Here is a 12,092-nt window from a genome sequence, read left to right as displayed (position 1 = left end):
ACATTGAATCCCGATTTACACCTTATCTTTGCGGATGAAGTTTGTGGATTATTTAAGCTTGCAGGTATTCCCAATGATGTTTTCAAAAGGAAGGGAGATGCATTGACATGGTATAGGCTATGTGAAGATACAAGATCTTGGAATTATAAGCGACTGAAGTTGGAATTTCACCGGAAGTTCTATCCTATGCATCTTGTTCATTGTGATCGTAATTACATATATAATTTTTGGCATCACGAAGGATAAAGCATCGCTCAAGCTTTGGGGAGGCTAAAGTCAATGTTATATTCATGCCCCAATCATGAGCTCTCCTGGGAAAAGATTATTCAAAACTTTTATGCTCGGCTTTCTCTTGATAATCGCAACCTGCTCGATACTTCCTGTGCTGGTTCTTATATGCTGAAGACTATTGATTTCAAATGGCACTTATTGGAAAGAATTAAACGCAACTCTGAAGATTGGGGTTCTGACAATGGTAAGGAGTCAGGTATGATACCTAAGTTTGATTGTGTTAAATCTTTTATGGATACCGATGCTTTTCGTGGATTTAGCGCTAAGTATGGACTTGACTCGGAGATAGTAGCTTCTTTCTGTGAATCTTTTGCTACTCACGTTGATCTCCCTAAAGAGAAGTGGTTTAAATATAATCCTCCTGTTGAAGTGAAAGTAGTTGCACCTATTACAGTTGAAGAAAAGACTGTCACCTATACTGATCCTATTGTTCCTACTACTTACGTTGAGAAACCTCCCTTTCCTGTTAGGATAAAGGATCATGCTAAAGCTTCGACTGTTGTTCGTAAGAGTAATACTAGGACTTATACACCTCCTGAACAAATCAATGTTGAACCTAGTATTGCTATGGTTAAAGATCTCTTGGATGATGATTTAGATGGGCATGTTATTTATTTCTATGGTGAAACTGCTAATATTGCTAGACCAGATACTAAGATACATAGACCTGTCGTAGGCATGCCTGTTATTTCTGTTAAAATAGGAGATCATTGTTATCATGACTTATGTGATATGGGTGCTAGTGCTAGTGCAATACCTTATACCTTATATCAAGAAATTATGCATGATATTGCACCCACTGAATTAGAAGACATCGATGTTACTATTAAACTTGCTAATAGGGATACCATTAAACCCTTTGGGATTGTTAGAGATGTTGAAGTTTTGTGTGGGAAGGTTAAATACCCTGCTAATTTTCTTGTTCTTGGTTCCCCACAAGATGATTTTTGTCCCATTATTTTTGGTAGACCCTTCTTGAATACAGCTAGTGCTGTGATTGATTGTGAAAAAGATAGTGTCACCGTTGGCATAGATGGTATGTCTCATGAGTTTAATTTTGCTAAGTTTCATAGACAACCTCGTGATAGGGAACCACCTAATAAGGATGAGATTATTGGTCTTGCTTCCATTGATGTGCCTCCTACTGATCTGTTAGAACAATACTTGCTAGACCATGAAAACGATATGTTTATGAAGGAAAGAAGGGAAATAGATGAAGTGTTCCTCAAACAGGAACCTATGCTGAAACATAACCTTCCCATTGAAATTCTTGGGGATCCCCCTCCACCCAAGGGTGATCCCGTGTTTGAACTCAAACCTTTACCTGATAAGCTTAAGTATGCTTATCTTGATGAAAAGAAAATATATCCTGTTATTATTAGTGCTAACCCTTCAGAGCAAGAAGAAGAAAGATTATTGAAAACTCTGAAGAAGCACCGAGCAGCTATTGGATATACTCTGGATGATCTTAAGGGCGTTAGTCCCAGGTTATGCCAACACAATATTAAATTGGAAGACGATGCCAAACCAGTTAGAGATCCTCAACGACGACTAAATCCCAAGATGAAGGAAGTGGTAACAAAGGAGATACTAAAGCTCCTTGAGGCAGGTATTATTTATCCCGTTGCTGATAGTGAATGGGTAAGCCCTGTCCATTGTGTTCCTAAAAAGGGAGGTATTACCATTGTTCCTAATGATAAAGATGAATTGATCCCACAAAGAATTATTACAGGTTATAGGATGGTAATTGATTTCCGTAAGTTAAATAAAGCTACTAAGAAAGATCATTACCCTTTACCTTTTATTGACTAAATGCTAGAAAGACTATCCAAACACACACATTTCTGCTTTCTAGATCGTTATTCTGGCTTCTATCAAATACCCGTGTCAGCGAAGGATCAATCTAAAGCTAGTTTTACTTGCCCTTTTGGTACTTTTGCTTATAGACGTATGCCTTTTAGTTTATGTAATGCACCTGCTACTTTTCAAAGATGTATCATGGCTATATTCTCTGATTTTTGTGAAAAGATTTGTGAGGTATTCATGGATGATTTCTCCGTTTATGGATCCTATTTTGATGATTGCTTGAGCAACCTTGATCGAGTTTTGCAGAGATGCGAAGTCACTAGTCTCGTCCTCAATTGGGAAAAGTGTCACTTTATGGTTAATGAAGGCATTGTTTTGGGGCATAAGATCTCCGAGAGAGGTACTGAAGTTGATAAAGCCAAAGTTGATGCTATTGAAAAGATGCCATGTCCAAAGGACAAAAAAGGTATAAGAAGTTTCCTTGGTCATGCCTGTTTTTATAGGAGGTTCATTAAGGACTTTTCTAAAATCTCTAGGCCTCTGACTATTTTATTGCAAAAAGATAGTCCTTTTGTCTTTGATGATGATTGTGTAGAAGCATTTGAAATACTTAAGAAAGCTTTGATCACTGCACTTATTATTCAGCCACCTGATTGGAATTTACCTTTTGAAATTATGTGCGATGCTAGTGATTATGCTGTAGGTGCTATTCTAGGGCAAAGAGTTGATAAGAAATTGAATGTTATCCAGTATGCTAGTAAGACTCTTGATACTGCCCAGAGAAATTATGCTACTACTGAAAAAGAGGTCTTAGCAATTGTGTTTGCATGTGATAAGTTTAGACCTTATATTGTTGATTCCAAAGTTACTATTCACACTGATCATGTTGCTATTAAATATCTTATGGAAAAGAAAGATGCTAAGCCTAGGCTCATTAGATGGGTTCTTCTGCTCCAAGAATTTGATTTACACATTGTTGATAGAAAGGGAGCTGAGAACCCCGTTGCAGATAACTTGTCTAGGTTAGAGAATGTTCTTGATGACCCACTGCCTATTGATGATAGTTTTCCTGATGAACAATTAGCGGTCATTAATGCTTCTCGTACTGTGCCTTGGTATGCTGATTATGCTAATTACATTGTTGCTAAATTTATACCGCCTAGTTTCACATACCAGCAAAAGAAAAAGTTCTTTTATGATTTAAGACATTACATTTGGGACGACCCACACCTTTATAAAGAAGGAGTAGATGGTGTTATTAGACGTTGTGTGCCTGAGCATGAACAGGAACTGATTCTACGCAAGTGTCACTCCCAATCTTATGGAGGACACCATGCTGGGGATAGAACTGCACACAAGGTACTACAATCTGGTTTTTATTGGCCTACTCTCTTCAAAAATGCTCGTAAGTTTGTCTTATCTTGTGATGAATGCCAAAGAGTAGGTAACATTTGTAGACATCAAGAAATGCGTATGAATTATTCTCTTGTAATTGAACCATTTGATGTTTGGGGCTTTGATTATATGGGACCTTTTCCTGCCTCCAATGGTTATACACATATTTTAGTTGCCGTTGATTACGTTACTAAGTGGGTAGAAGCTATTCCAACTAGTAGTGCTGATCATAACACTTCTATTAAAATGCTTAAAGAACTTATTTTTCCGAGGTTTGGAGTCCCTAGATATCTTATGACCGATGGTGGTTCACATTTTATTCATGGTGCTTTCCATAAGATGCTAGCTAAGTATGATGTCAACCATAGAATCGCATCTCCTTATCATCCGCAGTCCAGTGGTCAAATAGAGTTGAGCAATAGAAAGCTCAAATTAATTTTGCAAAAGACTTTGAATAGATCTAGAAAGAATTGGTCCAAAAAACTTGATGATGCATTATGGGCCTATAGAACTGCATACAAAAATCCTATGGGTATGTCTCCTTATAAGATGGTTGTCGGTGTCAAAACTGGCGGATCTCGGGTAGGGGGTCCCGAACTGTGCGTCTAGGCGGATGGTAACAGGAGACAAGGGGCACGATGTTTTACCCAGGTTCGGGCCCTCTTGATGGAGGTAAAACCCTACGTCCTGCTTGATTAATATTGATGATGTGTGTTACAAGAGTAGATCTACCACGAGATCAAGGAGGCTAAACCCTGGAAGCTAGCCTATGGTATGATTGTTGTTCGTCCTACGGACTAAAGGCATCCGGTTTATATAGACACCGGAGAGGGCTAGGGTTACACAAAGTCGGTTACAATGGTAGGAGATCAACATATCCGTATCGCCAAGCTTGCCTTCCACGCCAAGGAAAGTCCCATCCGGACACGGGACGAAGTCTTCAATCTTGTATCTTCATAGTCTTGGAGTCCGGCCGATGATGATAGTTCGGCTATCCAGACACCCCCTCAGTAGCCCCTGAACCATGCTTCAATGACGATGAGTCCGGCGCGCATATTGTCTTCGGCATTGCAAGGCGGGTTCCTCCTCCGAATAATTTATAGAAGATTGTGAACACCAGGATAGTGTTCGGCTCTGCAAAATAAATTCCACGTACCACCGTAGAGAAAATAATATTACACAAGTTCAATCTGCTGACGTATTTGGTGGCGTGACGTCACACCACTACCAAGCCGCTACTAGAATTGTTTTTATTGTACCACCTCAGCGTGTTTAGCGAAGTGGTTTCCTTGGCACGTCTTGTCGAGGCAGAGATCATGTTCCCCTTATTCCGGGATTCTCATAAATACGGACGTGGGTAACCCAACCGCGCCATTGATTGCGGCGCTTGGGAGATAAGCGAGTTTTATCAGGCCGGTGGGGACACATGTTTTTGTCCGCCCATATAAGGGGATAAAGATCCAACCCTTTTACCTGCGCCTTCTTCCTCCTTGGCTTATCCATCTCCGTGAACTCGAGCTCCAGCACCCAAGTCCGCACATCTCACCTCAACCTCCTCCAACTATGTCCGAAGCGGGAGGCAAGTGGATGGCCTCCTCCGTCACGGAGGGGCACATCCAGAAGCTGCGCACCGCCGGATATTTGTCCAGCAACATCGCGCATCGGCTCCCCAACGAGGGAGAGATCATCCCCACCCCTAGGCCCCATGAGAGGGTAGTATTTCTTTCCCATTTCCTCCGCGGACTGGGCTTCCCACTCCATCCCTTTGTCCGGGGGCTCATGTTCTACTACGGCCTGGATTTCCATGATCTGGCCCCGAATTTCATCCTCAATATCTCGGCGTTTATCGTCGTGTGTGAGGCCTTCCTCTGCATCCAGCCCCACTTCGGCTTGTGTCTCAAGACCTTCAGTGTCAAGCCGAAGGTTGTGAAGGGCAGCCAAGCGGAGTGCGGAGGCGCCATGGTGGGCAGGATGTCCAACGTTACTTGTCTTGAGGGCACTTTCGTGGAAACCATTAAGGGGTGGCAATCGGGGTGGTTCTACATCAACGAGCCGCGTGACCCTGAATGGGCAGCGGCCCCCGAATTCAGATCTGGCATCCCCACACAGCTCACCTCCTAGAAAGAGAGAGGTCGGACATGGGGTGATTCGGAGGAGCTGACCGAATTCCAAGCCTGCATCCAAAAACTACTGGACAAGAAGCTCAAGCTTGTCAACATAGTCCAGGTCATGCTCATCCGCCAGATTCTCCCGTGCCAACGATAGGGCTTCAACATGTGGGAGTTCGATCTGGCGCAGCACCAGACTTTGAGCGGGCTCTTCGACACTACGTACGAAGATGTCTGGAAGGTGTTGTTCAAGGGTGCCGAGGCTCCCACATCCGCTACCGAAGATCACGGATTCAACTCGCAGCGTCCGGCTGACGAGGTAAGTGATTTTGTCCTTTACGGGACGCTTGTTTTTCATAGTTTGACTCTATGCAGGATCTAAACTCCCTCTCCTTTGACAGGACTGGGTGGCGAAGGCCGTGCAGACTATCTGTCCGGCCCCATTGCCAGAGGACCCAGCGGACGCCCGCTTAACGGGGCTGCCGGCTCCGGCACCCCATGTGGTGCCGGAGAAGAAGGCCAAGAAGAAGGCCATGGGGACTCGGAAGAGTTCCCGTTTTCAGGTGTTATCGGATGATGACTCTGAGGCCGACTCCTCTCACAAAGGCGAGGAGGAGAATAAGAAAGCCTCTCCCCCAGTGGGGGGAGGGAAGAAAAGGAAGGCCCCCCCAAAGAGAGAGGCCGAAGGGTCCAAGAAGGGAAAAACTCTTTCCCCGGAGTGCTCTGCCAACGCTAGTGACGACAACGAGGACTGGCCCCCAAGGGCCAAGCCCCTGGCGAGATCGTAAGTATCTGGACTCCCGAATAACTTCATGGTTTTTCTTTTTGCCGCATAATGTCTTTCTAATGCCGCATACAACCCTGCAGTCCGCCCAAGGATGATCTTCCCGCTTCGTCGAGCGGGTCCTTAGGTGCGTCGGATATGGATTCTCTCCCGACCGCCTCCACCCCCCGTGATGCGGACGATGCCGAGGTGGGATCCCGGGAAGGGACCCACCAGGAGGAGGAGGCCCCAGAGGTGTCGCAGAACAACCTCCCGGACTTTGCACCGGACTCGGCCCCGGAACCCATAGCGGTTCCGAAGTCCGGCGGGCGGCCCCTTCATAAGAAGGGCAAGACCGTGACGCCGGCAGCCTCTGTCCAACTGGAGGCGCCGGATAGCTTGTTGGAGGCGCTCAATGGCGCCTCCATCAAAGAGGAACACCGCACTGTTATGAGTGCGGTGATTCAGAAGGTTCAGCTCGCCAAGAGCGGGCTGACCGAAGCCTGCAGCAGCCTTCTAACAGGCTTTGAGGTAAGAATTTTGATATATGTAAAATAGTACCGCATAGACAGTAGCCCCTGATGCTCGGTTCAGTGTTCGGAAAGAAAAGCCGGACTGAGGATATAAAAAGATATATGCAGGAGTCATAAAAAATATGTCAATATGGGATTGCAGGCTGTGCTGCTGACCTCTGCCGCACTGACTGCGGTGGTCAATACTTTGAAGAAAAGCCTCAAGCGGTCCGAGAACAAGCTCGGCCGTGCCAAGAAGCAGCTCGAGGACAAGGAAGGTGAGTAATACCTTATTAAAATTGTACCTTATAGAAAAGGATTTGGTTGCAAGAAAAATGACAAGGATAACGTGGATATAGCAAGGGCCATAAACGAGGTGGCGACCCTGAAGGAGGCGGTGTTCGTGGCTGAACGTAATGCGGCCGCGGAACGCACCGAGCGAGAGAAGCAGGAGGCGCGGGTGGTGGAGGTACAGCAATAGCTCCAGGCTCTCATGGAAAAACATGAGAGTTTGGAGCGTGACTCGAAGACTCGAGAGTCCGAGCTTGCGACGGCTCTTGAGAGTGCCAAAGCCACTAAGGCCGAAGCCTATAAGGCCCTCCAGGAAGTCGAGGTGTTGAAGAAAATAGTGGCGGGTAAGGCGTTTTTCATGCAAAGTAAGCATGTGAGTGTGAATTACATATCACTTACCCGAATTCGGAGCTCTCCAGGAGCATTCGCAGATCTGCCCCGCAGCATGTCCGATGCTGCCGCTTTCTACAGGGCCGAGGAGGGGAGCTCGACGGAGAAGGTCTTCTGGTCTCAGTATGCTGAGGCCGGACATCCGGTGCCCCTTAGCGACCAACTGAAGCAGCTGGTCGAGCTCCACAAGGTGGCCGAACAGGCCATGAAGGGCCTCATAGTTTGGCTGTGGCCTAAGGAGGCCATGCCTGGGAGCTACTTCGGCCTGGTGTGGCGGCTGGTGGATGCGTGCCCGTGTGTTGAAGTCATCAAGCACTTCGCCTGTATTGAAGGTGCCCGTCGGGCCCTTGCCCGCGCAAAGGTGCACTGGGGCAAGATGGATGCCCAGAAGGTTGTGACGGATGCGCCACCGCAGGGCAAGAAGCATCGCACGCCCGACATGTATTATAAGAGTGTCCTGAAGGGTGCCCGCATTATTGCGGGTGAGTGCTCCAAAGATGTAATATTTGAGTAGACTCGCATTTTGTTATCCTGTGCACTGAAAACTTAGTTCATATGCTTTAAGCAACGCTTGTTAATTTAAAATATTACCTTCTGTGCGGCTGTTTATCAAATCTGAGAGATGGCAAGTCGTCGGCTTCAGCCCCATGCCACGAGTGCTGGGGTGTTCAGGATAAACTTGAGCACTCTTGTTCCCATTTTTGGGTCCATCTAGGGAGGCGCTCAACACAACGAACAAGGCAACCGGACTTATAATGCTTGAACACTCTCATTTAGCCATAGAATTCTATAATTTTAAATTTCGGCGAAGCCCCTAGTCTTCGGAAGGCCGAATTTGGGGCGCTATCCACGCCTGGGCCGGACAAAGATGGCTCCTCGCTCTAAGCGGCATAAGTCTTTAGGGACTCGCAAAAAACCTCTCGAACAGCGACCGACTCTCGCCTCATCATGATGGTCAGTTGTAGCTTTCTCCATTGAAGCGCTCGCCCAGCTCAACTGGGGCGCAATCGCAGTGGTTCTCCCAGTGCTACCTTAGCCGATACAACGGAACGTAAGGTACCAAAACATGGGAGCCGGGCAAACCCAACTATTGACCCAAGACATGATTCGGAGCTGATGCATATAATGCTATAAGTTCGGGGTGCCGCACTTGTGAAAGTGTTCGGACTTATCACACCATGATGCGGGAAACATAAGCCCCTGGTGTATTTAGCCGTACCAAAATGTACGGATGCAACATGTCATAAATGAACATATGTATAAGAAAGAAATGCAATTGGAAGCAAAAAGGTGCTGCATTACTTATTCAAGAAAAGACTACTGTGAATGCAGAACGATACAAATGGTGCGATAAGCAAGGGATGGGACTATTAAACATGTCCCCTCCAGGGGGTAGGCTGCGGAATGGTGTATAAAACAGATTTAATGCTCGTAATGGAGACCACCTGGATATTCGTTGTAGACTTTCTCCTTCCCTGGCTATTGCATCGTGAGTTCGGCAGGTCTGCTTCCGGACAGGGCCTCTGACGAACGAAGTCCTGTGGGTAAAAATAAAAAGAAAAAAGAAAAAAAGAACGACACACTTGAGAGCCCCTAGTGTGGTTGAGCCACATTCTGGGCCTATCGTGGTCGTGCCCCTCTCCCCATGCCCATGGTATCTCCAAAGCGTAATGGTGTACGCGAAGGACATGTCTTGACGTTTTGCGGGGGCTGGGGTTGGGGCCGCACTGCTACGCGTGCTCGGAACGTGCCAGGTGGTCTTGTTGTAGGTTACTCCGGGCGCGTTTAGCCGTGTCCAGTCGCTTAACGGCCGGACTCGAGAATTGCCTTAAGAGGCTACACTGTACTTCTGCCGCGAGAGCCGCTGTATGTTCCTCCATTCGGAGAGAGCGTTCAGTGTTTCCGTTGACCGTGATGACTCCTCGAGGGCCTGGCATCTTGAGCTTGAGGTATGCGTAGTGCGGCACCGCGTTGAACTGTGCAAATGTGGTACGTCCGAGCAGAGCATGATAGCCGCTGCGGAACGGAACTATGTCGAAGATTAACTCCTCGCTTTGGAAGTTATCCGGAGATCCGAAGACCACTTCCAGTGTAAGTGCGCCTGTACAATTGGCTTCTACACCTGGTATGATGCCTTTAAAGGTTGTCTTGGTTGGTTTAATCCTTGAGGGGTCTATGCCCATTTTGCGCACTGTATCCTGATAAAGCTGGTTCAGGCTGCTGCCGCCGTCCATCAGGACTCTGGTGAGGTGAAATCCATCGATGATTGGGTCTAAAACCAATGCGGCGAATCCACCGTGGCAGATGCTGGTGGGGTGGTCCCTTCGGTCAAAAGTGATCAAGCAGGAGGACCATGGATTGAACTTCGGGGCAACTGGCTCCATCGCGTATACATCCCTGAGTGCACGCTTCCGCTCCCTTTTGGGTATGTGTGTTGCGTATATCATGTTCACCGTCCGCACTTGTGGGGGGAAACCCTTCTGTCCTCTATTGTTCGGCGGTCGGGTCTCTTCCTCGTCATCGCTATGCAGCCCCTTGTCGTTGTTTTCGGCAATTAACTTGCCTGCCTTCTTGAATACCCAACAGTCCCTGTTGGTGTGGTTGGCTGGCTTTTCGAGGGTGTCGTGTATCTGGCACGAGCAGTCGAGTATTCGGTCGAAATTGGACGGACCCGGAGTAGTTCTTTTGAATGGCTTTTTCTGCTGACGGGTTTAGAGCCTCTGAATCCGGCATTGACTGCCATATCCTCACTATTGTCGCTGTTAATGCGGCATTTGTTTTTGTTGCGACGTGACCTGCCATTAAGGTCCTTGATATCCGGACTGCCAGATTTTTTGCTGAGGTTGTTGCTGCGTGCTAGCCAGCTGTCCTCACCCGCGCAGAAGCGGGTCATGAGTGATGTGAGGGCTGCCATGGATTTCGGCTTTTCCTGTCCCAGGTGCCGGGCAAGCCACTCGTCGCGGATGTTATGCTTGAAGGCCGCGAGGGCCTCCGCATCCGGACAGTCGACGATTTGGTTTTTCTTGGTTAAGAACCGTGTCCAGAATTGTCTGGCCGATTCGTCTAGCTGCTGAATTATATGGCTTAGGTCGTCAGCGTCTGGTGGTCGCACATACGTGCCTTGGAAGTTATCGAGGAATGCGGCTGCCAGGTCTTCCCAACTCCCAATTGACTCTGCTGGCAAGCTGTTAAGCCAATGCCGGGCTAGTCCTTTAAGCTTGAGTGGGAGATATTTGATGGCGTGAAGATCATCACCTTGAGCCATGTGGATGTGAAGGAGATAGTCTTCGATCCAAACCGCGGGGTCTGTTGTGCCATCGTAAGATTCATTATTCACGGGTTTAAACCCTTCGGGGATTTGATGATCCATTACTTCATCTGTGAAGCATAGTGGGTGTGCGGCGCCTTTGTACTGGGCGATATCATGACGGAGCTCAAAAGAGCTTTGTCTATTTTGTTCGGCCCGGCCGGACTTACTGTGTCCGGCGCGACGGTTGTCGTCACGTATCATGGGGCGCCCACGCGATCCATAGATTGATCTTGCTTGTCTTGCCTTATCCTCCAATATATCTCGCAAGTCCAGAGCGTTCCCCTGTGGCCTTGTGCTTTTCGAGCGATGCCGGGGTATGGTTCTAGTGAAGGGCCTAGAGGCCTCTCTGCCGCGACCAAGGGGTGGTCGGTCAGCCGTATTGTCTGCTGGTGATGCGGGTTCATACGCCTGCTCCTATAATCGGGGGAGGAGCTTGCGTTTAGGGTAGCTTTTGGAGGGGCGTTCGAGCTCATGCTCTTCGGCCGCGAGGACTTCAGTCCATCTGTCGGCTAGCAGATCTTGATCAGCTCTAAGATGTTGCTGCTTTTTCTTGAGGCTATTTGCCGTGGCCATAAGCCTGCGTTTAAAACGCTCTTGTTTGACGGGATCCTCAGGCATGACGAATTCGTCATCGTCGAGGCTTGCCTCGTCTCCGGAGGGAGGCATATAATCCTCTACCTCTTCTTCTGCCGCTCTCTCATGAGGGCTGGCATCTCTGTCCTCCTGTGCTGAATCTTGCTGGGGTGGGTTGTCTTCGGCACTGTCTGGGGTGTTATTATCTCCGGTGCCGGAATCTTCATTCTTGCTGTGGCGGGATTTAGAGCGGCGCCGCTGACGCCGGCGCTTGGGCTGTTTGTTGGAGGGGTCATCCTCCGTTGTTCCTTCGCCATTCCCATCCTTTGGGATATCCACCATGTATATGTCATATGATGAGGTGGCTTTCCAGTGCCCGATAGGCGCTGGTTCTTGGTCGTCTCCGGCATCGTCGTCCATACCGTTGATGTCTTCGGACTCGTAGTCTAGCATGTCAGTTAGATCGTCAACAGTGGCTAGTAAGTGGGTGGTGGGTGGGCTTTGAATTTATTTGTCGTCCGCATCCCAACCGTCCTGACCGCAGTCCGGGCAGGGCTCTCCTGATAATGAGAGATACTTTAGCGAACTCAAGATGTCACCGAAAGGTGAGTGTTGAAAGATGTCCGCAGCGGTGAACTCCATGACCGGCGCCC

The sequence above is a fragment of the Triticum aestivum genome, chromosome 5B, assembly GCF_018294505.1.
Source record: "Triticum aestivum cultivar Chinese Spring chromosome 5B, IWGSC CS RefSeq v2.1, whole genome shotgun sequence".
In the NCBI taxonomy this organism is placed as follows: Eukaryota; Viridiplantae; Streptophyta; class Magnoliopsida; order Poales; family Poaceae; genus Triticum; species Triticum aestivum.
Note: the sequence above shows the minus strand (reverse complement) of the source record.